The 25,654-nt window shown below is 46.2% G+C and overlaps 1 protein-coding gene across 2 annotated transcripts in view; it reads left to right on the top strand.

The window, feature by feature from the left end:
* The window catches only part of SIK3 (SIK family kinase 3), a 116,251-nt gene that overhangs the window by 615 nt on the left and 89,982 nt on the right, over window positions 1-25,654 (top strand). The gene's annotated exons all lie outside the window — the stretch shown is intronic.

Raw genomic sequence — 25,654 nt, 5'->3', positions numbered from 1 at the left:
TCGAAACCCAGGGCACGGTGGTGTGGAGGGGGGATCGGGAAGGGCTGGGCTGGCAGGTTTGCCGTTTCATGTGGCCTTGAAAGTAGCGAGGGGCTCGCGAGGCATTTACTCCTTCCATTTCCACGCAAACACCTGGAGGAAAGTAGAGCGGTCTGCGAAATGGCCCCGTTTGATGGTCTTAAAGGCGACTTTGATCCTGAGACACCAGCGCAGCGCCGTTGCAGAGCGTGCCAGCGGCCTCTTCCTGTTGCACTTGCACAGACGGGTGGATCGTGCAGCTTTAAAATTCAGCGTTTGAATCCCTGAACAGACTTGGCCCCCTTTCATCTTCTCGTTGGGAGAAGCTCGTTTGCTCTTCGGTGGCCCTCGCGCTGGAGCGCTGCCGGCCGGAGAAATGATCGCGGCAAGCGCGTCTCGTTTCGAAAATGCGGAGGTTGTTCCAGGTTTTAAAATTATGCTGAAGATGAAATTGGTTTGAGCAGCCTGAGGTTTGTCAGACTGCCCCGTCTGTTTTGGGAGGGCGCCTGTTGATCCGAGATGTATAATTGTTTCTGTTTGCTGTAGATATTTCACAAGTCACGAGGATTTCAGCGCGGTGCCTGAACCTTTCCACTTAAACTCTGTAGGTTCCTCTTTCCCAGCCCATCTGAAGGGGGACATGGGACCCCCCCAAACTTTTGCTCTGGTCAAATGTATTATAATATCAAGGCATTTTGAATTTGACGGCCGTTCAAAGCTGCATTGACACGCAGATAGTTGACAGGTGCCTCCTCTGCTTCGCAACAGGGGCCTGATGGGCCTTGCTGACGCAGGCGATGGTCACTTGACTACACTTGTCGACTGCGTGCCGGCGCTGTGGGAACACGAGTGGGGACGTTGGTCGTCCCAGCGGGTAGGGAGCTGGGGTTCAGAGATCTCTGCACAAGTTGTTGAAACAGAAAGGAACAGTTTGGCGATTTTGTTTTTGAGTTAACCAAGCCAGTAATTTAGGCTCAGTCCCTGGTTATGCAAACTTGGAATTGTGTGCTGCAAGAGGCTCTTCTGCTGGCGGGGCAGAAACTGGAGCTGTTGCTCTGAGCAAGATTCATCGGGCACCTGCAGGATATCTAGTTCTGTATCTCGCCTTTCTGTTTCCTGTCTCCTGTCCCCCCCGTCTCTTATTTGTTGTGGCATTTCACAAGAAACGTTTTTGTTTTTGTGCTAATCCTCCAAGTGACCTCTTGAATGAATTGTTCTCTGCACCATTTCCATGGATAAATCATCCGAGTGACTTCATTAGAATTCCAGCTCTGATCGGGCACTGAAGTTGCTTTCAGTGCCACGGTCTTGCAGAAGAGTGGAACAGTGTCTGCTGAAACAAGGGGTTTCATGTGTATTGCAGAGCTGTTATGCTGTGGAGTCTGTAGAAAAGCTCTGTGCACATTTATGTAAAATCTTCTATGGCCTGCAGGGAGGAGGAAAGGGACTCTTCCCCCTGCCCTCCCCCCTGTTCCTTTCCACAGATACCTGTGTGCTGTTGCCCAGCCCTCACTGCTCTCTGCACCCTTCTCATGCCTCCTTTTGGCAGCCCTGGATTACTGGCTTGCTCTGACACGGCACTGGGCACCCACCTGCTGAGGACTTTACAGAAACACCGGTGGTGTTTCTGTGGCCCTTTCTGAGGAAGGTATCGTTGTATGGGTGCAATGGTGCGATTGACCGCATCATAGCATACTTGCTGGGTGCTACACATGTCGGTGGGTTAATCTCTGCCTCAGTTTCCCATGTGTCAGGGGGAAAGTGGTGGACATAGAGGGACTTGGAGTGCTAGACTGAGAGCCTGGAAGTTGCGACACTGGCTGCGAGACCATGGCTGTCGCGGTGGTGTTCTGCAGTCTGCACGTGACCCATGAGTGGTGAAATCATGGTGGTGGCGTTAACTCCTTTGCAATGGGCCACCAGACCTTTAGAGTCAGACCTGCCTGTACTAAACCTTGCAGCCTGTCTGCAAGCTAAATATATAATACGCTTGGGCTCGTGGGACTTCAGAGTAGTTACTGTGCAACATGCTGATTGAACCATTCCCCAGTCAAGGTGCCACTTGCTGGAGTGTGTACCCAGAGCTTTTAATTAACCAAATACATGCGCTGTACTTTGCCTGATGCCCAGAGATGGGGGCTGACTGTTCGGCAGGCTGCTGTCCTTTTCTGCTGTGTGGGATACAGGGTCTGAGCGATGTCTACTGTAGCAGCGTCTGTCCCAGGGGAACTGGACACCCCCCAGTCACCCGCTTCTGTGGATGTGGAGTCAGAGCTGGGGTTTGCAGCACTAAACACCCACATGGCTGAGTTTGTGGGAGAGCATTGCTGGGCAGATGGTCTGGCTCTGGCTGCTGCATCCTAGCTCCCGACTGCAGGCCCTTCTCTGGGCATCGTCTCCTTAAGTCGGCATCCAAGCTGCTTAGAGATGAGTCTGGGGCGGCAGGAGCCCTGCCTGCTCCTTGCTGAGCCTAGTTCTTCACATACAGGAGCCTAGTTCTCGCATACAGTAGCCAGACTGTATGTGAGCCAGGGGGCATAGGGCAGCCACGACCCTCATGCTTCCTGCGCGGTGTGTCAGGTCTTCTCTACTGGCTTCAGCACCCATGGTTCACCATTGCCACATCACATGGGAATCGGCTCATGTCACCGCCATTTGTCTCATTGCGAACAGCGAGGTGCTAGCACAACACCCTCGTTAGTCACTTTCCCCTTCTTTTTATCTGTATTCATTAGTGCATCATGTATCCTCCTTCTTGCTTCTCTCGAGCCTAAGAAATGCTGATGGTTGTGAATCATTAATTTCTCTGGCACCCGCTGGAACATTACTCACATGGTGCTGTTCTCGATGCCTGCGTGCTCCAAAAGAACTGCTGCATTTCAGTATTTGCCTGCCATTTAATATAGAGGTTTAGTGAATCTTAAGGGCAGGACAGGGGTTTTTGGGTTAGCACACGTACTGTATTCTTTTCATCCATTTGTGACCCCTGGCCCTCTATTCTGGAAGTCCGATGGTGTGGAGAGGTATCCAGCATAACAGATATTAACTGTACAGCCGGCTTGCCCAGCTAGTGGCATGAACTACTTAAATTTCTGTGCTTGAAGTCACTTCTGGTAGGCAAGAGTCTATTATAAAAGCTCTTGGTGGGAGCTTATATTGTGGGACACCTTGGCAGTGGGATAGGTGCCCCTCCTAGCTGGCAGTGCTTTACTGTTCCTGGCTGGAACTTGGTGGGTGACCCTCCAGGGCCTGGAGAACCCAGTGCTTGTTTAGTGGGTCTTTGTGTTGTTTTTTAACAGAACAGAGTCTGGTGCAATCTGCTCTCCCTTCTCATACAGAGCGGCTTGTTAGGGAAGGTTGCCTCCCATCTGCTCGTTACCCTTAAGGCATTCTTAAGTTGCAACACACCTGGGTCCCTGCTGTGAGGGAGGCTGGCACTCGGGGGTAGATGAGCCCTGCTGCAAAGAAACCAAACAGGTAAAACCAAAGCAAGCCTTGTTCAGTATCATCTTTCCAGGAAAGAGATTTCCCATCACGCTTCTGGATGTTGGGCTGTTTTGCCCAAAAGTAGCCCAGCATTTTGCTGCGTTTCACTGAGCTGAGAGTTTCTGTGCCAAAAAGGTGTAAGGCGGTGTAATGTTTCGGGAGAATTAAGCTGGCAGTCACCAGAGCACTGTCTTGCAGGTGAGCTACCAGCGTGGCTTTTCTTAAGAAAAGAAGCAAGTACCGAAGTCCCGTGCCTGCTGTGCTGCGTGTGAACCCTGTCTTCCTGTTTGATGGCAGCTTGATTTTGCAAGTGGCGCCAAGTTCTGACTGTCAGTCTTTAGGACTCCTCTTCTGATCCGTGCATAGAGGAGAAATAGCGAAAATAGGAAGTATTTATCTAAATCTCAATTCCTTAATGAAGGCTAAACTCCCAGGTGGGATATCATGTTTTCAGAAAGTAACAAGAACAAGTGTTATGCTTTGCAAGTGTTGAACCATTGGTACTTTAAACTTTCTAGCCCACTAAACTTCTCTCACCCTTGCTTGGTAAGATGGTCGTGAAAAGAATAAATTTGTCATCTCCAAGCAAGTCAGACTTTTCAAGGCTCATTGCTTGTATCGCGCTTGTGAGTCGCGCTAATTCAGCTGAGGCCGGCAGCTGACTGGCGTATACATTTTCTCGGACACATCAGAAAGGTGCTGAATTGATAGAAACAAGTGATGACTGGCGGTGCCTCCATTGAGGTTTGCACTGGTTTCACTGGAGGGATTTTGAAGTCGACCTTGCTCAACCACAGCACTTGTCTCTTGCAGACAAGGCCTCACTGTTGATGCTGGTCCAGGCGTTTAATTTGCTGCGTTAACACTTACATGAAGAAACCACCAAAGAGCTGTGATTCATTGTTAGTCACTGGCGTGTCTTTTTCTGGTAACCCTGGCCTCTGTGTCTCTGCAGTTGAGGCTAAACCTCACCCATTCTGTTACGTGGCCATCAAAGGGGTTCCATAAAAAGGGAATTATGTGGCTTCGGCCAAGTTTTAACGTAGTCAGGTTGGGCAAACCCTCACAAACTAACTCCCACGCCCGTGGACTTGACACTTTGTACTCAAAAATAGCACAAATGTTGGCTGCACGTGCAAGGGGAGACTGGCCTGGCTTTGCTAGTCGGCACTATTTGAGCAGAGGATGGGCAGGACATCCCCGAGCAGCCTGCTGCGTTTCTAATCTAGGTTTATTCCTGTCTTGGGTTGTAACTCTCCAGGATGGCTTTCCTGCTTTATAGTTGACTAGCCAACGCAGGTGAACTGAAGTGTTTGACCTTATTCTGCAGCATGTATCCATTGCTTGAAGTTCTGATCAAGCTAAAAGGCTTCGCTGTCGAAACCTCTGTGTTGTGTGCTGGGAATTGTGTGCAGTCCTGCTTTTTCCTCCACCAGCCCACCTGGCTGTAGTTCAGTCCATGGTGCCGTACTTGCATTTAAAGGTTTAATTGGAAAGGCTGTAGGGTTAACCTCTTCCTAATCCTTACTTTCTGGGCATAACAGCTTGTTTTTCTATATGCAGGGCTGAGCAGCAGTGCACCAAACCATATCACTTTTTTTGCTTCTGATGACCCCAGCAACACCAGCTTTTCAGCTAAGCAAGATGGGACAATGCTGGCTTTGAAGAGTCGCACTGGCTAGAATCAAAGCTAGCTTTTTGATTTAGCAAATCATGGGCTTGTTTTCCTCACCTTTACCAGGAGGGAGCCCAAGAGTTGCTTTTGGTCTGCAGGACTGTCAGTTCTGCTTTAGCAATAGCAGTTTGCCTGGGCATCTGAGCCAGCCCCGAGTACGTGTTTATAAACTCTCTTGCATAAAACTCTGGGAAAAGTACTCGGTGGCCTGGTGAGACTCATTTGCGGGGTCTGATCCCTGTGACCTAGGCAGTTGATTTGCTGTTGGTTGAGATGACCCAGTCTTTCCTGACAGTCTCTTACTTTTGATTTTTATATAGCAGAAGGCATCTTGGTTACTGGCAATCGATGTAATTCATGTTGCTGCACCTTTGTACCTCTCCTCGATGTTTGTTGCCTCTGCATACCATGTAAGCAGCTGCAGGCTCTGTCTTCAGCATCTAAAAGTACCTGATGCAATTACAGTACATTATTCTGTAATTATCGGGTTTTGGAGCTCATTTAGAACAAAAGGAATTTGTGTAGGATGCCAGCGTGCAACTCGGGGACCAAAGTCTGAAGTGGTTTGACAGAAAACTGGGCATCCAGCAGTTGTCAGGATTGTGGTAGGCAGGCACATGTCTTGGTGCAATTGAGGCGTCATATCTAGGTGCTTCTGTTCAAATTCTGGGTTTGGAGAATGGGGCATTATTTCATGTCTGTGCACCTCGCAACATGCAGACCGGTGTCGTTTGTGCCTTGTGTTCCCTTCGAGCAATATTCTTTTCGGCACGCTTTTCTCACTTGCCTGGGGGTGGTTTGGTCAGGAATGATCCTGCCTTGAGCAGGGGGCTGGCCTAGGTGACCTGATGAGGTCCCTTCTAACGTTACTTTCCAATGAATCCTGCGTTTTCCAACAGCCATTGAATGAGGTGGAGCCAGTCAAATGTTTTTAAAGCCTAAGTTGGTACGTATAAAAGCTCTTGTAAAATGATGTCAAAACAGTTTCCTTCATGGAGTTCTTCCATCAACGAGTACAATCTCTGCTAGTTCCGTCTTGCGCTGTTTTTCATAACTGAAACTTCTAGGTTTGTCTTTCAAATGGTACTTCCCTCTTTGGTGTTGTCTGGAGTTGGCACATCTTTGAGCAGCGTTTGGAGGAGCTGACGCTTGGTTGTGTATGTTGTTGGCAAAGGGTTATCTGTGGAGCCCAGTGATCTCCGGAGGGGCAGTCCTTTAGACCAGAGTGTGTCCATGTCTGCCCCTCGTACCAGGTTTTGAGGAAGTAGGTTTACTGGAATCCTGTGCAGGATCATCAGCTCATTTCCAGGTGTGTTTATGGTACCTCCAGGGAGGGCAGTAATACTTTTAAGCCTTAAAGCTTTTTGCTAGGCTGCCAAAAGCAGCTGAATTGAAACCAGGAAAACTCAAACGTCACCGAAAACTAAGTATAGTATTTAACAGACTTTAAGTCTCTTGTTAATGGGCTTTATAAGAATAAGTTGACAAATGAAGATCTGGTTAGCTGTGTATAATTATGTGCTAAGTATAAAGTCTGATAACATAATATGCTAAATTGCAGTGTTAATTCTAATTTGCGGCAGTTCTTATCAGTGGAAAAAAGATGCAATCTGTTCAGATATTGTGCTCTTTGGGGTATAAAGGCTTGCAGGGGTGTGGTGATCCTGATGTGTTAGCTGTACTCCCCAGGTCAGTACATAGTCTTCCTATCATTAGCTGGGCATATCTGTCTGCTGGATACAGACTGTGCGCCAATAAATGTAAAGAGGCTGGGTGAAGAACTGTTTAGCCTCTTTGGTCTTTCAAACCCAACCTCCTCCTACCACGCTGGCTCCTGCCTTTCCTTTGCTAGCCCTGCCACCATTGATAACATGCTTGATTGCCTAGGCCTGTGCTGTGGGCAGATTGCTACCGCCTCATAGTGGCAGGGCAGGGGCCATCTGCAGCTGCTTTAACTTTAGAGAGAGACTGCTACTTTGAGTGCCTGGCTATCATTTTGTCTTCTCCACCCATGTTTATCTGTCCCTTAGCATAATATTAACGGTCAGTCCCAGATTGCAGGCTCTCTGGGACAGGGACTATCTCTATGTACTTGTGCTGTACCGTGTTCACTGGGGCTCTGCCTAATTTGTGTCTGTAAGTGCCTTTACAGAAATATAAGGGATCTAGGGGGAAAAAGATTGCTTACCTTCTAGCCAATTGCTGTAAATGCTTAATTATGTGTCTGCACTCCATAAATTTTAGATTAGCTCAAGGTTAAGTCCAGTGCAGTAGTGTTAACAGTGATTACAGATGAAAAGTATTGGTCTCTGCACTTAGTCTTTCCTCTTTAGATATACTTGTAAGAAATCTTTGGATTGTAATCTTGCAAGTGGTTATGTCAAGGTTATTGGCTACACTGGAGTGCTCTTGACAAGTGCTGGCCTTGGGAGTATGTGGGGAATCTCTTGCACTTGGGCAGCGAGTGACCTGGCTAAACGCAAGCAAGGTCTGTGCAATTGCCAAAGAGTGTGCTGGAGCTCACTGGGCTCCTGTTGGGTCTAGAAAAACTGGAAGGAGATTATGCCACTTGGTTTATATTGTGATTCCTTTTCATTACCTGTCGCCTTGAACAAAACATGGTGCTCTTTTCTGAGATGCTTTTAGCTGGACCTCGGTAACTCTTGCTTCCTAAGCAGGGTAGCGGCTCTCACTATTTAAAGGTTCCAGATAATTTTTTCTCCCTGTCAGGTTGGTTATTGCAAAGAGAAGCTTTCTTTTGTTTTGTTGTTTTTCTTTGTTTGTCAAACTGTTTTACTCTGCACCAACAAACGAGTTTCGTTCAAGTGCAAGTCCGTGATGTCCAGTCATTCAAGGAAGTGCTGTATTAGTGGTGTACAGAGTCTGTCTGCTTGCATCTCGGGCATTGTCACAAGTAGGCAGCTATCTCTTAGCTAGCAACTGGGCTTATTGGAAACCAGAAAGGTCTCTCGTGATTGATTCTGTGCACAGAATTTAGTGAAGGTGGTTTTTCACTTGAGATGTCGGGTGTTCCAGATACAGTTTCGTCCTCTGCCACCTAATTTGTGTTATTTAATTGACTTTCAGTCCTATCTGAATCGCAGGGTGCGGGGCAAGGGAACTGAAGTACCCACGGAGTTATCAGCATACAGTTCCTTGCTGTGTGGGGGTTCAGACTTGCTGGGGAAACCTTGCTTTGGCAGAGACTCAGGGTTGTACCGTCTCCCACACAAGCTGCCTGACACGGGGGAATTTGAGTTTAGTCAGAACAAAATATTAAGTTCATTTTTTTTTTTTTAGTTTGTTTTTCATTTTAGCTTAGAATCACATTTCACGATTTAAAGCCAAATGCAGCTTGACAGTAAGTATTTTCCCACCCAGTAAGTACTTCTGCAGTCATCGAATCAATTGCTAGACATGTGGGCCCTATGTTTTAACCTCTCTTTTTAGTTGTATTTTACTGGTAATTGTTCTTCTTTATTCCAGTTCGTTCAAGAGATGAAACTGGGTTGTAGTTTTCACTTACCTTTGGTCTAGTGGACTATGAAGATGAGCGCCCTAGTTTAGCTGAATGGAAAAACCTCATTGTGCAGAGAAGATGTTATAAGATATGAAACCATAGCCACTAACCTTTCAGACATGCTCTGGATGCCCACATAACTGTGTGGAGCGAGCTGCATGCATGGCAAATTAATCAACGCTCTTTAAATAGATTTCAGAGGAGACCTGGGAAAACCAATGAAACGTCCCCAAAATAGGAAGTTTCCCAGGAAAATACACTGTTCATCCTAAATTTAATTCAGTTGCAGTGAAGACTCTAATGTGCGCAGAAACTCTTCCCTTCAAGTCCAAGCCAAAAATAAAACTGCCCAGAGAAACTTCTGAAAGACGTGCTCCCAGCCCCTTTGGAGGGTAAACCCGGAGAGCCTGTGCAGCAGTGCCGAGTTAGCTGGTACTTTCCCTCTGTCTTGAGGACTTTGATTTTGTTTCTTCAGAGATGGTTGTGGTTGAGTGTATGGGCAGATTAATCATATGTCCTGTCCAAAAACTCTCTGGCTTTCCCCAGCACAGGGCTGACTGGGAAAACTGCTGAGGCCTTCCTCCTGCAACAGACTAGGTAAGATTAAGGGACTGACTTAATAACTTCTTCCTGCCTGGGAGTCTTCGTAAGAATAAGAGGCGGCTGTTAGTGCTTTTGAGGAAAGCACAAAGAACACTAAGTGAATTGTGCTCGCTTTGGGGCTGTGTCGGGCAACGTGCTGTCCTGCCCATGTTGAACAGACAAGGGATCAAAATTCACAAGAATCCTGCTCTGTTTCAGTGCTCAGGGATTCTGTCCTTTGCCAGCTCTTGTGAAGGGATAAGGATAGGGAAGCGTGCATGTATCGGGGACTCTTAGTGCCTTTCGGTCCCCAGCAAGTGCTGGTTTGTGGGTGTCTTAGGCAAGATCAGGTTGGATAGAAAATCTGCTTTGAAGGTAGGTGAAACTTTGGGCATGACTCCAAAGCAGGGAGGAGCCAAATAAAATTAGCTGAGGAGGGTGGGGGCTTCTCTTGGTCTAATTTGAACGCCTTGGAGGAACTCTGCAAATGGGTGATAGTATCCTTAATACGCCCTAACCACTGTATAGAAAAGTGAAAAGTTGAAATAATATTCAGCTCTTTTCCTCACCATGTCATAGACTCCCATCTTTCCAGATGCGAAGGCAAGGAGGTCTGCAGCATGGCTGGGATTGTCAAATGCATCCGGGGTCTTCCGAGTAGTATAACTTTAAAAACAGTTGGTTAGCAAGTACCTTAGGAGCTGTGCACATGATGGGAAGAAGCAGATGATCTTTTCTACTGGGAGAACCAGTCTGTTGTAAAGATGCTAATAGAGACAAGGCACAGTTTTATCTTGATGTTAGGACGTGAGCACTCTCCTGTAAATTGTATATGCGCTGTGAAAATGGAAAATGCTGGAAGGGAAGAGCACGTGGCCGAGTTGATGCTGACGCTGAGAAGTGTCGTCCTTCGCCGCCCTGCTGATCTCCGGTGAGGTGCTGGATTTCAATAGCTCGTGGTACAGCAGGAAATCAGTGGGAAAACTAAATATGTCAGAGCTTCACCTTGGCAACAGAGCCAGATGTACAGCCTGATGAGAGGAAAGCAGGTCAGCTCTGTGCAGGGCAGGATGGAGGCCTTTTTGAGGAGGCATGTATATACATCTCCTAAATGATTGTCAGAGCTGCAAGCCTGACACTTGCAAATGAAACTCCTCTAGCACTTCCTGGGTAAGTAAAGAGGCCTTCGCTCTAAGGGATTAATGAAGTAGTGGTGCACTTCAGCCACTTTGCAGTGGAGATTAGAAGCCAGTTCTGATGACTAGTTCTTATCTTGGCAAAACATCTGGGTTACTTGTTAAAAGCTACAATGGATCTAAATATTTCACGATCTTCAAATCCCCGTTCAAATTGTTTACTCCTCTGTGCTGACTGTTTCTGAAGAACAGTGAAGGAAAGCAAGAATAAAACTCTGTTTATTAATTCTGTTGCTGTCTAGTTGCTTAACCTTTGGTATTCTGACTTTGCTTCCATAGACAACCCCATTACTTCTTGCACTAGCACCAAAGCTTTAGACCTAGAGGCCATACCAAGCGTGCTGCTCTGACCCTCCTGTTTTTATCCTGCAGAATGCTATTTGCTTGACTGTCTGGAAAAATACAGTCGGTGACTAAACTTGTTCTTAGCCCACAAGAGCTAAATTGTGGTACATAAAGTATGAAGGTGCAATATAAAACAGATGAATAGATATCTAGGCTGTAAGTTAAGTTATTTGCTGGCCTTGCAACTGGAGATCAGCTGGAAGGAGGACACGGAGTTACTGATACCAGCACTGGGGTAGGTGGTGGCATCGCATGGATGGCTTCCTGTCGCCCAGTACTGCCTACAACGTCGACTTATTTCCAAGGAAATCCCAGAGGATCCCTGCTCAAGGACAGTTCAGCCCGTAGTCTTACCTACTGGCAATTCTTAAACTGCTATTGAGGAAATTCTCCTTACAACCTTGAGAGGCTTATACTGAAACTGTGACTCTACAAATGCAGCAGAGTGGAGCAGGAGGCTCCTACCTGATCCTACCATGATGCTTTGATTCAAGAGGTTTGCTTTTTTACTTTTTTTAATTTTAAGACTATATTAAATGGATTATAATTTACAGACAGTTATAGGTGTTGCTCTTTCCAGGCCAGAGGTAGAAACTGATACAGCAATTACTGCTAAGGCTTGTCATAGACTATGATTTGCTCACAAGTTTCATGGAACAAAAGTGGAAATCATTGGAACAGTTCCACTAGAAAGGCTTTCTTGCGGCTTATGCAGGCTTATGTTCTGAAACAGATATGATTGTAGTTCAGGAATAACTACAAATGGGTGGAATTTGGGGGCTGCCCACATCCCTGCCCTCCTCCTGTCACAAGCCCCTAGGAGGATGGGCAAAGCTGTCTCACTTTTGTGAAATAGAAATATTGAACAACAGAGCAAGTATCTAAGCAATGCAAAGAAAGCGGGAATATCTTGTAATCATCTTGGCTTATGCTTGTTCTCTTGCTTTGAAATTTATTTTTGAAGCCAGCAGTTAGGGTTGAGCTAGAATTTCCCTGCTGTGGTGCCGTTTGCTAACGGTTTGTATGGAAAATTTGCAGCAAAACTTTTTTTTATCTGTGAAACACAAAATGCAGTCTTTTTGCTTGGCCCTCTCTTTGCAGAGCCTGTGTTTTGAAATGTGTGTGTATGGATTTTAGCACACTTGCTTGAAAAATCCTCTTTTAAGAGTTCCTTTGAGTTGTGCGTAGAATTTATGTAATAGCATGACTCTTCTTGTGGCCAAAACAATCTGGGTGTAATGTTGCTTCCTGTTTCAACGTGCACTAGTGACTAGATCTTTGCCTCTTGGCATTCAAGAGGGAAGCACTATTTCCTGGCAGATTTGCCTCACAAAGTCTAAGTCAGCAGTTTGGGGTTGTCTCACAGGGTGCCCTGGCTTGTATGAGTGAGTCATAATTAAAATAGTCACCAAAACAAATATTCCTGTCCAAACAGGAGAAGCTGCTTGGAGACTCCTTTGTGTGTACAAAAGCTGTTAATTTTGTTTAGTGATGTGTTTTAAAACAAATAAATTATCTCTAAGGTACGTAGTAAAATACTCCCCCTTGGACTGTGGGCGGATCTTGAAATTTCAAAAACTTTAACACTGGTATTAGCGTTATCGCTGAAATGTTTGCTGCTGTAAATGGAATAACTTTTAGTCCATGCTGGGGGAAGAGTTATGTGAAGTAACAAAACATTCTGCAGTTTCTTCAAGAAGAAACCCCCTAAATCTTAAAAGGGGTTTAGGTTTAAATCTTAAAATGCATTTTATACATGGCATCTTTCCTCCTTATAACAGAAGGAAAGAAAAGTTGATTTTGCTCTAGAACAGTGGTTTTCAGTTGGTGGGCCACAGACCCCTGGAGTCCTCGGACCATGGCTAGGGGGTCCGCAAAAGATGATTATGGAAATAAAGTTTCAGATCCCAAGAAAGGCATTCCCTTTTAAAAGGGGTCCACACCTCCATTCAAAATTTTGTAGGGGTCTGCAAATGAAAAAAGGTTGAAAACCACTGCTCTGGAATTATCGAAGAACGCTGAAGCTCACTGTCTGAAACCTAATTGTAATAACAAGCTGTGAGCAAACAAGATGGTTGAAATCATGATACTTTAAATATTGATTTGAAGTCTTAGGTGAGGCTTTTCCTTGCATCAGCACTTTACTAGAAAACTGTAGTTCTGAAATGCAAAGTTTGCCACCTTCTGTGATTGTGGATCTCAAGCTCCTGCTGATTTCTCTGCAGCGCATAGAACGCAGTCTTAAGCACCACATCTAGGATTCAGTAGCTTCCCAAGGTGATTGGTTCACGTTTTCATGAAGCTGTGTTGTCAGTGGGAGATTCCTGTTTAAAATAAGACGTGCCTAAGTAACAAGTGAGCAGTAAGCTATATATTATGCAGGTTCAAACACTCCTATTTTGGAATTTCCAATGTGCCTTCAAAAGCCATCCAGTGTAAGTGAGCTGCCTGCTGCTAATTCAAAAGCTACTGTCAGCCATGTCGACCTGCAACCATGTGCGTCAAAACATTGTGAAATGCACCCTGGTGACATGAACCAAAGTAGGCTAGTGGCACTGGAGGTGCATTGTGCTGGTTTCTTTTAGGCTGCACAGCTAGGACTTAAGAGTTCATGAGCTGATAATACGTGCGTCTCAGAGTGCATAGGCAAGCGTTGCTCTCTCTGAAGGTTGTGCATAGGAAGGTTGCCGAGTATAGTTGAACTGTCTAGAAAACCTGATGCTGTTCATTATCATGTCTGTAATCTCCTGGGACTGTTTTCATCCCGTTTCACCACCCTATTCTCTCTTAGGGTTCCCCTTCCAAATGCATCTCCTTGAACATAGAGGTTGAAACAGTTGTGTCCAGCTTGAAGACGGTGCTGCAGTTGTAGAAATCTTTTGACCATCTTGCTGTTTGTATTTGGGTAAATTGGTACGGTTATAATGAGGTTACTGCATGCTGAGTCTTTTACTATTTTGAATACAAAGCAAAGGCTGTTTCCCACCATTGGAAGGTGATTTTTTTTTTTTTTTTTTTTTTTTTTTTTTTTTTTGTCTCGCAGTCTGTTCTTTCATGTCCTCTTGAGCTTTATGCACTTGCTTTTCTGGCCATCATTGTATATACCTTGGAGGTCAGATTTCATAGACATTCGGGCTGGAAGGGACCTCGGAAGATCATCGAGTCCAGCCCCCTGCCCAAAGGGCAGGAAGTCAGCTGGGGTCATAGGATCCCAGCAAGATAAGCATCCAGTTTGCTCTTGAAGGTGTTCAATGTAGGCGCTAGAACCACCTCTGGTGGCAGGCTGTTCCAGACCTTGGGGGCTCGGACAGTAAAGAAATTCTTCCTTATGTCCAGCCAGAAACGGTCTTGTAGTAGTTTGTGACCATTTGACCTAGTTGTCATCCCTTGGGGCGCTCTGGTGAACAAACATTCCCCCAGATACTGGTGGTCACCCCTGATAAACTTGTAGGCGGCCACCAGATCACCCCTGAGCCTGCGCTTTTCCAGGCTAAAGAGCCCCAGGGCTCTCAGCCTGTCGTCGTAGGGTCTGCTTCCCTGAGCTCTGATCATGCGCGTGGCTCTTCTCTGGACTCTCTCAAGCTTCTCCACATCCTTTTTGAATTGTGGAGCCCAAAACTGGATGCAGTACTCCAACTGCGGCCTCACTAGGGCCGAGTACAAGGGGAGAAGACGTCCCGGGATTTGCTTGAGAAGCATCTGTGGATGCAAGCCAGCGTTTTGGTCGCTTTACTAGCCGCAGCATCGCACTGCAGGCTCATGTTCATCTTGTGGTCAATGATGACCCCCAAGTCTCTTTCTTCCATAGTGCTAGCCAACATAGCACTGCTGAGCCTATAAGGATGCTGTGGGTTTTTCTTCCCAAGGTGGAGAACCTTGCATTTATCGGCGTTGAACACCATCAGATTCTTGTCCTCCCACTTGCTGAGCCTGTCCATGTCAGCCTGGATCACCTGCCTGTCTTCTGGTGTGGATGCTTTGCCCCAAAGTTTGGTGTCATCGGCGAACTTGGCCAGTCCGCTTCTGACTCCAGTGTCCACATCATTAATGAAGATGTTGAACAGTATGGGTCCAAGGACAGAGCCTTGGGGGACCCCAAGGCTGTGAGATGATGTCTCACTGGAGCATATACAGGTGAAATAATCTACTGTGGTGATGGGCCTCTTGGAAGATGCTACAGTCTTAGAAATCCAAGGTCGCTGCCATCTTTGTTCATCCTGAATTTTAAAGTAAGCAGTGTATCAGGATTATCATTCAGATAAAGGATACAACAGTGTGGAAATTTAAACCATCTCGGAAGTGTTGACCATGCATGAAATAAGTGCTCTCTAGGACTTTATAAATGTAATGGGAGAAACGTTTCTCACTCCCAGCAGGGATGAGGTAAGAAGGAATGACAGAACCAGATCTAACAGGTCTCCTTTCTGACTTCTAGTATCTGAGTTTCTACAGAGATAAACTCAAACCTGCACATGGCTCTAGTCAAAGAACGTTAAATTGGGAGGAAGCAGAAAAAGAGAAGACCAGCCGTTTTTAACAAAATGCCCGAGTAAGCTTGGATGAGATGATCTTTGCTGCTTTGCACTGGGTGCCATGCTGAAGCCAAGGGCCTCGCTATTGCATTCAGTGGTTGTCAACCCTAGATGTTCAAAAATGAGTCAAGCCCCAATTATGGGATTGATTTGCAAACCATGACTTTCTCTTTAAAAGAGCTGGTCTAGATACAGACTGGGTCGATAGCGAGTTCTCAGTCATGCCCAGTAACAGCTATCCACCTGCACTGTGCCGTGGGTTAAAGTTAGGTCCAACTTTGGGTTTCAGTGATGCAATTTCCTGTTTTGCTGTCATGCTTACTGTGCCGTGGGACATTTCTTGTAGGCCGTGGGACATTTCTTGTAGGCATATTGTAGGCAAAAAACTTCCCAGATGCAGAAGCACTTTCAACATGGTTCTTTTATCTCTGTACTTTTCCACATACTTTTAGAAGATTGGTGGGGGAGAAGAAAGGGGAGGGGAGGCAGGCAGGGTAGTTTTATAGACTAGCTGCCTGATTTTTAAGTCTGCATCTGTGAATACATCTGCATTGAGGGTACTGTACAAGCCATGGGGACTATGTTGGTTCCCATCGAACTGATGTTCTCAGTAGAATTGCGTGGCCTGTCCTATGAATGGACAAGAGCCTCCGTTCATAGCTGTGGTAGTTTATTCCATTTATGAATTCTCATTCATTTGCACAAGGAACTAAAGTATCTTCTGCTGAGATGCTGTCTCCCCAGTGTTATTCCACCAGTAGTTTTTAAAAGTGATAGTTTAATTTCATTAATGCATTCTATGGCATGTCTAAAAATGCCACTAGAATTGGTGCCAAATGCAGCGGTTTGAAAGTTGGTGTGACTGACAGGCTTGGCAGCAGCTCTGGATCAACAGCAGTAGATACAAGATACCCAGTTGCTGTTCCAGCTGATAGTGCCAGAGAAATATTTAGCGCTTACGTGACACTTTTAATGTTTAAACATTGACTAATCCCCTGCGCAGTGCAGCGTTGGTAGGGTATCTGTTCCACAGGTGGGGAAAAGAATGGCTAGAGTCTTGCCCAAGTCCGCAGAGCTTGCCGTAACGCTTGGAGCAGAGGGAAGCCTCCAACTTGCCCCTTCCAGTCCTTCCATTGACTTTGTTGCTTACTTTCTGCCACTTACAGGCTCTTTCCTTGCTTGGGGGCTTCTCTCGTGGCTTTTGAGCCTTGAAGAGTTGTAGTCTCTATCCCTCAAGGATGACAGCTCTTCTCTCTCTGCCTGCTGCTATTACATGGCTCTTCTTTCCTCCTCCACCATCCTTTGCATTGGGCTTAGGGTTGGGCAGGTAGAGGCAGGGGGAGATAAAGGAACGGCTCAGTAACGGTTATAGGAGCAGACGGAACATGCCCCTGTGCTATGCAGAAGAGTAAATGAGCAGCTGGGCTGGGACCTTTGCAACTAGTGGCTGGTGGCGGGCAAAGGCCGCTAGTTCTTGAGGAAAGTCATTGGTAAAATGGTGCTGGTTCCCAGTTCTGCAGGTTGCATTTCCCCATCTCGTCTTAGTGAATAACGCCATCCTTAAATTGCAGAAGTGGCGCTTGAGATTTGACTGTCCACTTATTTCGTGCCTTGCAATGTGTAAGGAGGGAATACAGGCTGGGTAGCTGAGTGGGCACAAAACGTGGGGCTAGTTAAGGGCAAATTTTTTGAGGGGAACAGCACAGATTTTTTAAGTGCAGGACTTTGTGAGTGTGATGCACAGGCCAAATCAGAAATGAGTAATGGATTTGTTCAGTCCCAATGCTTCAAAGAGACCTATAGCTACAGAAAAGCCTGTGCAAGGTTGCATCTCCCCTTGCTAATTAGGGGCTTCCTTGGGACGGGTAACAGCCCAGAAGGTTTCCGAGCTCACTTAGCACAGTTTTCTTGGATGAACCGAGATTCGCCGGTAGGTTGGTCTGACCTTGTAGTTTTTGGCACTTGACTGCTACTGAATTTTCTCCTACACCCTTTGCACTAGCTTCACTCTTGCATGGGCACTTAAAGCTCTACCCTGTGTGCCAGTATTTCTCTCTCTCTCTCTCTCCTTTTTAATCTGGAATTTGAGGCAGGGAAGGGGATGAAAATGCATTGTTCTGCCAAGAAAAACCCTTCTCCTCTGGGCCAGGCAGTGTGCAGACCAAATCTTCAGCTGCGCAATTGCTGCTGGCTCCTGGAGCAGAAGAAATCTGGAGCGAGATGGAAAACTTGCCTTCTAGGTATTAATAAAGCAGGATACTAGGAAAGCATCCAGGTCATTCCAGAGTGGCCACAAGTCTCTTGTTTTTAAGAGCCAGTTACCTGTCAGCCTTTGAGCGATTATGTTAAAGTCCAGTTGTCCAGTGTGGGAATGGACTCGGACTTGTTCTGTGGCTTGGAAACAGGTCGGTGTATGAGTCCGAGCGAGATGTTCTCTGCTGCCGTTTGAATTAGACGGTTTGTGTGCCCCTCTGCTTGCTGGCCTGGGATGGCTGCTTGTGTAATCGGGCAACGTGCGGGCAAGCCCGAGTCTGCGGTTGATTTATTTCAGCCATTAAGCTGTCGGTCACCTTGTGCGGTTCTGATAGTTAAGCTTGTAAGCTCCTTCGGGAGGTGATCTTGTCTTTATGTGTAGGAGGACTACAAACACGCCGGGTGGGACTTCCGGAAGTGAATTAGGAGCTAAAATCTTGTTAAAAGTCCTCAAGAATGAAATGCATTGGCAAGTTTTACCCTCTGTTCTGCGTCTCCGGAGAAAGGGCTCTCTCGGAGTGATTGTTTGCTGCAGGCGATACGTGGCTCAGCGGTTGTGGAGATCACCCCTCCGTTGCCAACCGTCTGGCATGCCCGGCTGAGCTGAATGAAGCCTGCTTTAGGCCTCGGTGCAAAGAGGGAGGGCAGCGCTGAGCGGGATGGTTCAGGTCTGTGTTGCATTATGTGTTTTCTGCCTCTGAAATTGCAGATGGAAGAGCTAGTTACTGCAAGATGGGGTTGGTGGTTTATGTGATGGGGCACGTGTCCTTTTCTATTCCCCTCAAGCTCCACTTTTCCTGTCAGCCACCCAGCAATTTGCTGCTTTTAGGCCAGCCTTTTCAGAGCGGATCCTGTGCCTCCAAACCTCTAGGGGCAAATGGCGGCTATGAGGAATGTATGATTCTACATCAATTTGATCTTATTAACCGTGAGGAATTCAACTGTGACTGTTTCTGTCGTCCAGCACAAGGTGATCTCTCTTGAGAGAGCAGCTCTGCTATATGGTGAGCAGGGGCCTAACTTCACTTTGCCTCTTGTCTCAAACCTCTTTTAACGCTTCCTGGATGTTCATTAGCACAGGGTTATTAGACAAGCTGATCCGCGCTCCAGCCTCGTGATTGTTTGGGCTTTGCTCGCTGTTACTAATCACTCTTAATAAGGGTGTGTCGACTGTCCTACAGTCTGGTATTTGCTTTATTTAAAAGTGCTATAGGCTGAGACTTGTCATCCTGCAGTGCCTCAATCTGGAAGTTACTTTTCCTAAACAATTAGTGTCTGTCTTTCGTCGACTTTTTAGCATCTTGCTTTTAGTTAGGATAGTACGTATGTGAGGCTAGCGCTCTTTTTCCAGACCTTCAGGGCCAGGTGCCCTGTTCCCTAAAATGAATCCATCCTCACAATAGTGATGGGATTGCTTTGAAGGATACATTTGGGTTTCCCTGTGTGTTGGTGAACTTGGTCCTGCCTTGGGAGGCTTCAGCCTGGAGCTATTGCATTTTGCAGTGCTTTGTTGGCTACACACAGGTCTGGGTAGGGACAGACTTGGGGTTTACCATCTCCTGTCGTCTTGCACTTGACTAACGCATTCTCCGTGCAACTCATTTTGATTCTCGCTTAAAATATCACGCTTTCCTTGTGTTAGTGAAATCCGTAAGTAAGGGGAACAGTGGGATGCTGCTGTGTGTATGTTAATTTTGAAGTCTAGTAGCCTATCATGGGTCCCTCTTTATACATCAAATTTTACAAGCCATTAGTTAAATGGAAAGTACTTCCATAATCTGCAGACCTTGCACTGCATTGTTATTGTTTAATATGCTAGATCTCCTTTGTTATAGCATCCTTCATATGCCCTGCAGTGCTGTAATGCCCTAATTAATCTGTTAGTGGTTGCTTTGCCAATGATCCATATAATGTACCTATATGCTCTGTCTGGTACCCATGTCTTGCAATGACTGTTGATGGTAAATTAAACAAGATAGTCTTGCAGGTGCTTGTTTATAGTGAAAACCACTTTTTTTTTTTTAAATTTATTTATTTGTTAAAGCGTATGGCCTCCTTCTTCCCAAGGTAGTTGTCTCAGGTTTGGGTACTTCACTTAGCACCCCTTATTGCTTGTTTTTTCTCTTCTTTTTTTTCCCCAGGGCAGCTCAGCTTCTTTTGAACACCCAGAAACTGTTGCCTACAAAATTAATAAGCACTTCGGTGCTGCACTTGAGGGTGGGTGGGGTAGGTGTGTTTTGAAAGTCATAAATGGCGATGCAGTCACTGAGGTAGCTAAGTTTTGCCTTGTGATGGCTTTGGGCTGGGCAGCCTTGTGCTGACAACCTTGTTTGGGTGAATCCGATATCTTTTATTAGACCAACTCAAATAGTTAGGAAAATTCTTCTTTGCAAGCTGGTACAGACAAAGGGGTGCCTGAAAGCTTGCTAAGAAGAATTTTTCCAGCTATTTGAGGTGGTTTAATAAAAGATATCGGATTTAGACAAGGTTCTTTGGGTATGTCCTTAGACCAACACGGCTACAACCTACACCCTTGTGCTGACAATGGAAATCAAGAGAAATGAGGGCACATGGCGGATGAGTGGCATAAGTGTGGCTGTCTGGCTTGTGAAGCACGTGTGCATCTGTGTCCTGAACCAGCAGAAGCCTTTGCATTGTGTGTAGTTAAAATGAAAAGAAAAGGCAGCTCCTTAAATATATTTGCAGCTCAGACAAATGGTTAGAACATGCAGCTGATTACAGTCCAGATCCTTTAGTTTAGCGCTTGTCAGGGGCTGGAAGGAAGCTGGCTCTGTCACCGGCTCCATGAAGTCTGGGTCTGGTGGTGTGAGTGCCAAGTGTGCCGGCTTAGTAGGTAAAATACAGAATAGAAAGAGGTGGCACAGCTTCGCTCTGCCTGCGTGGTGGCCTGCATATAAGTACCCTGAGCACTCTCACCCCGGATCCAAAAATAAGCTTCTGCGGCTGTGACCCTCGTTGAAACATAGACCTGCATTATCATGTTTGAATAATCGGGCTGTTGAAGAAAGGTACCGACTGGCCCGTCACGGGACAGAGCCCTAAGGAAATAATCCCTGTGCAGTCAGTGAATGCAGCTACCAAATAACACGGCTCGTTTAGCAAGCACGTGTGTAAAACCAAAGCGGGCTGTGATATCACAGGTACTGCATCACGCGTTGCTTCCGGCAGGCCCCGTTTATCAGTAGAAGTTTGTAACCCAGTCTTGTATCCAAGCATCAGTGGATTTCCCCAGATTGTCTCTGCTCTTCTATGTCCTCATTTTTTGTGTAGGGCTCAGTAACCACTGAATTTCATTGTAGAGAGATGTCAGAGCGGTGGCTTGTTTTCCATTAGACTCTATTTTCTTTAGGTGCACAGACATTGAAAATTTGGAGAGGGGAAACCTGTCCACTGCTGTGGTGAACAGTGTAAGACCCTGATCTTTTGCCATCTTGCCATTTTTATGCCTTGCTGAATCACCCTAATTTCCTCCCATAAGAAAGGAGATTGAGGCATGTTTGCTGGAGGAATATAGAAGGTGGAAATAAATGCCTCCAACATGCAGGCTGTTACGTTTTCCTCTCTTCCTACTGTCCTAAAAACCTTTCTTTGGGAATCTGCAGTTTTTCTCCTTCCTGCTGGAATGACTAATTCGAGTGTCCAACACTGCAGGTAATTTCCTTGAAGCACTGGCCCTGGGGAACTTGCCTAAAGGCAGTTTTGATTGCTGATAGCATGGCGGCATACAACACAGTTAAATCCAAGATTAATGACTTTCTCGTCAGTTAATTGAGACCCAAGCGGCTCCAAATTTTGTCAGTCACTGAAATAATCTCCTGTAGCCAGTCAACCTGCTATGTCATTAACTTGTTCCCTAGGCAGTCCTTGCAGAGAGTCTCTAAAAATCCAGATCGTTATCTGGACCAGAGGATGTTCAGGTTAGAGTCATTGGGTTTCAATTTAGAAACTAACCCCTGAAAGACTTGGTGACGCCTCTGGCTTGAGGAAGAGCAGCAAGGTGGAGATGCTTAGAAAAAAGCTCACCAGTATCTTCAAAATGGATATTACTGGAGGTCCATGTGAACTATTGCTAAGCTCAGGGATTCAGAGAGCATTAGAGCAGCTTTAAAGCCAGGGATGTTTAGAAAATGCTGTGCTTTTTGTTTTGTCTTCTGGTTTCCAGTCATGTTTTCCAGATTATTTTCTAACTTGAATAAAGAAAAACTTATTTTTTCCAACAAAAACTAAGGGTCTTGCCTAATCACATGCTTTCAGGATCTGTGGCTTTATCAAAGATCACTGGTTTGCAGTAAAAGTACAAGAGCTGGCGATATTAGAGAATGCGTTGCAGGAGTAAGAGGTGAGATAGGCCCAATGAGCTTTGCAGTGGCTTTCCCTGGCAGTGACAGGTTTATTCCTGGATGTAGAGCGCCTCACACTTTTGTCAAGCCTAGTTCTTATCCCTCTTTTAGTCCTGGTTCTTTCTCTCTTCTGTCTCTAAAGAGCCCATCGTCTTCAAAAACAAGGGCTTAAGATGCTCCTCTTACAGAACACAAGTCACCAAGACCATTCGTTATCTTTTCAGACCTGTAGCCTGCTGGCTTTTATCTTTCACTACCTCTCCAGTGTTTCATGGGTTCTTTTAAATAATGGAAAAACTATCGTTGCACTAAGTTAAATATAAAGCCAGGTTAGGACCCAAACTGAGCTGCCTCTCAAGCTCTGTAGGTGAGAGCTGTGTTCATTATCTTGGTGCTGGTTCTGATGAGCCCTGCTGAATACTACTTATCTCTAGGATTTCTGGAAGGGTACTTTACCAGTGTCTTCCAGTTCCAGTGGTGCTGAGACCTGAAGTAATGTTTCTGGATCCCTACCTCCTTCCTCAGACTGAGGCATATGGGCTGCATCTTTCTTCTTGCAGATACTGATGACTGTTGAGACTTGCCCACAGGACTTGTCTGCATCCCTTCCACCAGAGTCTCAGCCTCCAGCAGGGCAGCCAGAGAGATGGTTTGCTGCACTTGCCTTGTCCATTAACATCCTAACTTGAAGCTTGTCCTGATTTGATGCTATCTTCCTGAAAAGGGTGATACAGCATTTTTACTGTGATTTGTTGGGAACCTCTCTTGAAGACCCTGGAGCTCCCTTTAAGTCTTAAATTGCTATAAAATATTCCTCCATTACCATAGTGCCTGATGGTCTCATAGTCATCTCTTCACAAGGGGAGGAAGGGAGGGAGGCATGGGTTCTGGAAGACCAAGAAATTGGAGCCAAGGTGTCTTGAGTGCGGGGCTGCACGATGGAAAGAAAGATGGCTTAAACCTAAGCTTTAAACCATGGCCAAGAGGAAGATAATCATTAATGCCTGAAGCTTCTATGGAAATGAGCATCTATTAGACACCCGCTGGCAAAGAGTCCCAAGAGAAGGAAGCAGGTGAGCAGACGGGAACCTTTCGCAGTGTTTTTTTTTTTTTTTTTCACTTTAGTTTAGGGCTATGGGAGAACCTGAGGAACTTGACCTCCTAATCAAGAGTGTTGGGCTTTAACTCTTTGCTCCGGAGAAAAAACAGCTACAAGAGCATTATTGCAGACAGGCCTAGTCCTGTGACCCTTTTTCAGGCAGCAGATGATGCAGAAAGCACTCAGCAGTGACCGGGTGTTATTTTAAAAGTGCCTGGTAACTAGTGAACCTTTTCTGTTCAGCTGACCAGCCAGCCACTTACCACTGGAGAAGTAACTTGTACTGAAGACCACAAACAACACACTACCCTGAAAACAAGAGAATTCATCATGGAAGAAAGTTTTGGCCCAGTGGCCAGACTCATGGTGGCATGAAAGGATGTGTGGATTTCCTGTAGATGAATTGACTGCATCTGAGCTGTCTGATTGACAGTACGTGTGGAGGTGCAGGTCCTGTTCAGAAGTCAGTGTTACAAGATTTTTCCCAGGTGATATGTTGGCTCTCAGAGGTCAGCTCAGTGTCTGTAGGGGCAGAGGAAGGCTCACTTTCATGCTCGTTCAGTTCTTGATCTCCAGGGTTCGGCCAGTGCAAAGCTGCAGGTTGTGCTAATGACGCCTTCCAGCCGGGACGCAGGCCGAGTGCCAGCTTTGCCTAAGTCACCGACGCACCGCTGAGTGGTGGTGTTTTTCAACTAGGGACTAGCTGGGCTGCATCTAGGCTAGTAGCAAGCTTTACATCTGCTTCCCACACAGAAGCCTTTGAAGTCTTATATTAACAAGAGAGAAATTTTGACTCTGTATAACCCAAATCCATTAGCTGAAGGCCTAGCAGCATAAAAAGCTATTTTAAATGAGCTCAGGGCTAAGCCACAGTAACCCACATGCCAGCCTGTATTTAGGGAACAGGTAATGTCTGTGATGAACCCTGCAAATCTATGAATCCAGGCCCCTGATGTAGCATTACTCTAACAAAGGACCAGAAGACTGCCATCTGTGTCCCTTCATGCTGAAGAAGGGCCTGCTCTAGGTAAGTGAACTCCCAACATGTTCCTGATCCTTGATGTAGGGAGATAAGCTGGAGCCCACTGGTCTGTTTGGAGGAAGGAGGTGGCTTGTGTTGTTGCATTTTCAATACATAAAATCCTAGGATCATAAAATTAGTTTGAAATGGGCAGAAAGTCACCCCCTTGCAAGCACAATATGCAACCTCTGATTACAGGCGTGTCATGTGTAGAACAGGTATCGCGCTTGTTCTTAGCTAACTAATTAATTAATTCCCTTTTTGTGTATGGAAGAAACGTTTTTGGAAGTGGTTTGAGAGGGGGAAAGTTCTGTGTAGATGGGGGGTGCTGTATGCATGTTTTTTGACCGTTCAGAAGGAAGGGAGAAACAGCCCCTGCATAGCAGGAAATGGCCCTTTCCCGGTGTTGAGCGAGTGGGACTGAACTCCGGGGCTCTTAGTGCATGTTTTGGGTTTTACACGTGTGCCTCTTAACCTGCTGGTATAGCAGCAATAATCAATGAAGGCATCCACACTATTCGCTGCTGCAGCAGTGTACCGCTGAAGCAAGGATGAGTAATATTTTTAAAGAAATGCTACTATAACCTTTAGGATGGGTGGGTAGGTTGAGCATTTTAATCTCTAGATTTTCCATTGCATCCAGATGACTGTACATTCCTGGCAGATGAATCATTGTATTACCACGAGTAGCTTTTCTTGTGAACCAAAATCCCTCTCAAGACCCTCAGAGCAAAAGCCATTATAAGCATGAAACCAGCGGTGCTGCTAAAAGCTCCCTTCCTGGATGCAGCGGCTGGAGCGCTGCGCGCAAACAGCTTTGGGTTCGTAGCACTGTCCTGCTTCTCCCCCACCGACCGCATTTCATTTTCTCTCGCATTCCATTTTGGTGACGTTGGAAGTCTTCTCTTTTTCTTCCCTTTGTCCCTAGAGGGCCCGAGCAGAACTGTTTGCCCTTAGCCAGCCAGCTTCCCTTTAGACAGACAAAACCAAGGATTCTCAATTTACAGTCGGATGAATGGGGGGAGATATGAGAGCATGACTAGAAGAGCATCTCTATAGAAACCAGTCCTTTTCACTGTGCCCTTCCGAGAGGCTCTGCCAGCATCACACTGCCTCGTTTGTCATGTTGCTTCCAATCCGCGATGCCAGTCCACTTATCTCGGAGATGTTTTTGGAGCAGCAGCTCCAGAGGCCGTGCTGCACTTCGGGCTGGTTTTGCGTTTGGCCCTGGGGCTCTGCTTACCCATGGGTTGGCTAACCCTGCTTGCGTGCTATGTGCTTGCAAATATTCAGACAGGAGGATGCGTCCTGTAAGGAGAGCATCCCAAAGGGTGTGTTGCGGAGTGATCAAAACAGGGTTTGAAGCACTCCCAGGGAATGGGGCGTGTGCTTTAGCAGCAGGTATAGTTCAGTCGTAAAAGCTGCTGTTGCCAAGCCTGTGTAGTAGTGCATCTAATAATGCTGATTTCTGCAGGGAGCAGCTCAACCCTCTTCCTAAATATTGGCAGAACTTTTAACATGGATGAGAGCAGGTTAACTGTCCAGGGTGTGGACCACAGCTGCTTG

The sequence above is a fragment of the Alligator mississippiensis genome, chromosome 16, assembly GCF_030867095.1.
Source record: "Alligator mississippiensis isolate rAllMis1 chromosome 16, rAllMis1, whole genome shotgun sequence".
Lineage (NCBI taxonomy): Eukaryota > Metazoa > Chordata > Crocodylia > Alligatoridae > Alligator > Alligator mississippiensis.
Note: the sequence above shows the minus strand (reverse complement) of the source record. Positions and strands in the feature narration are given on the sequence as shown.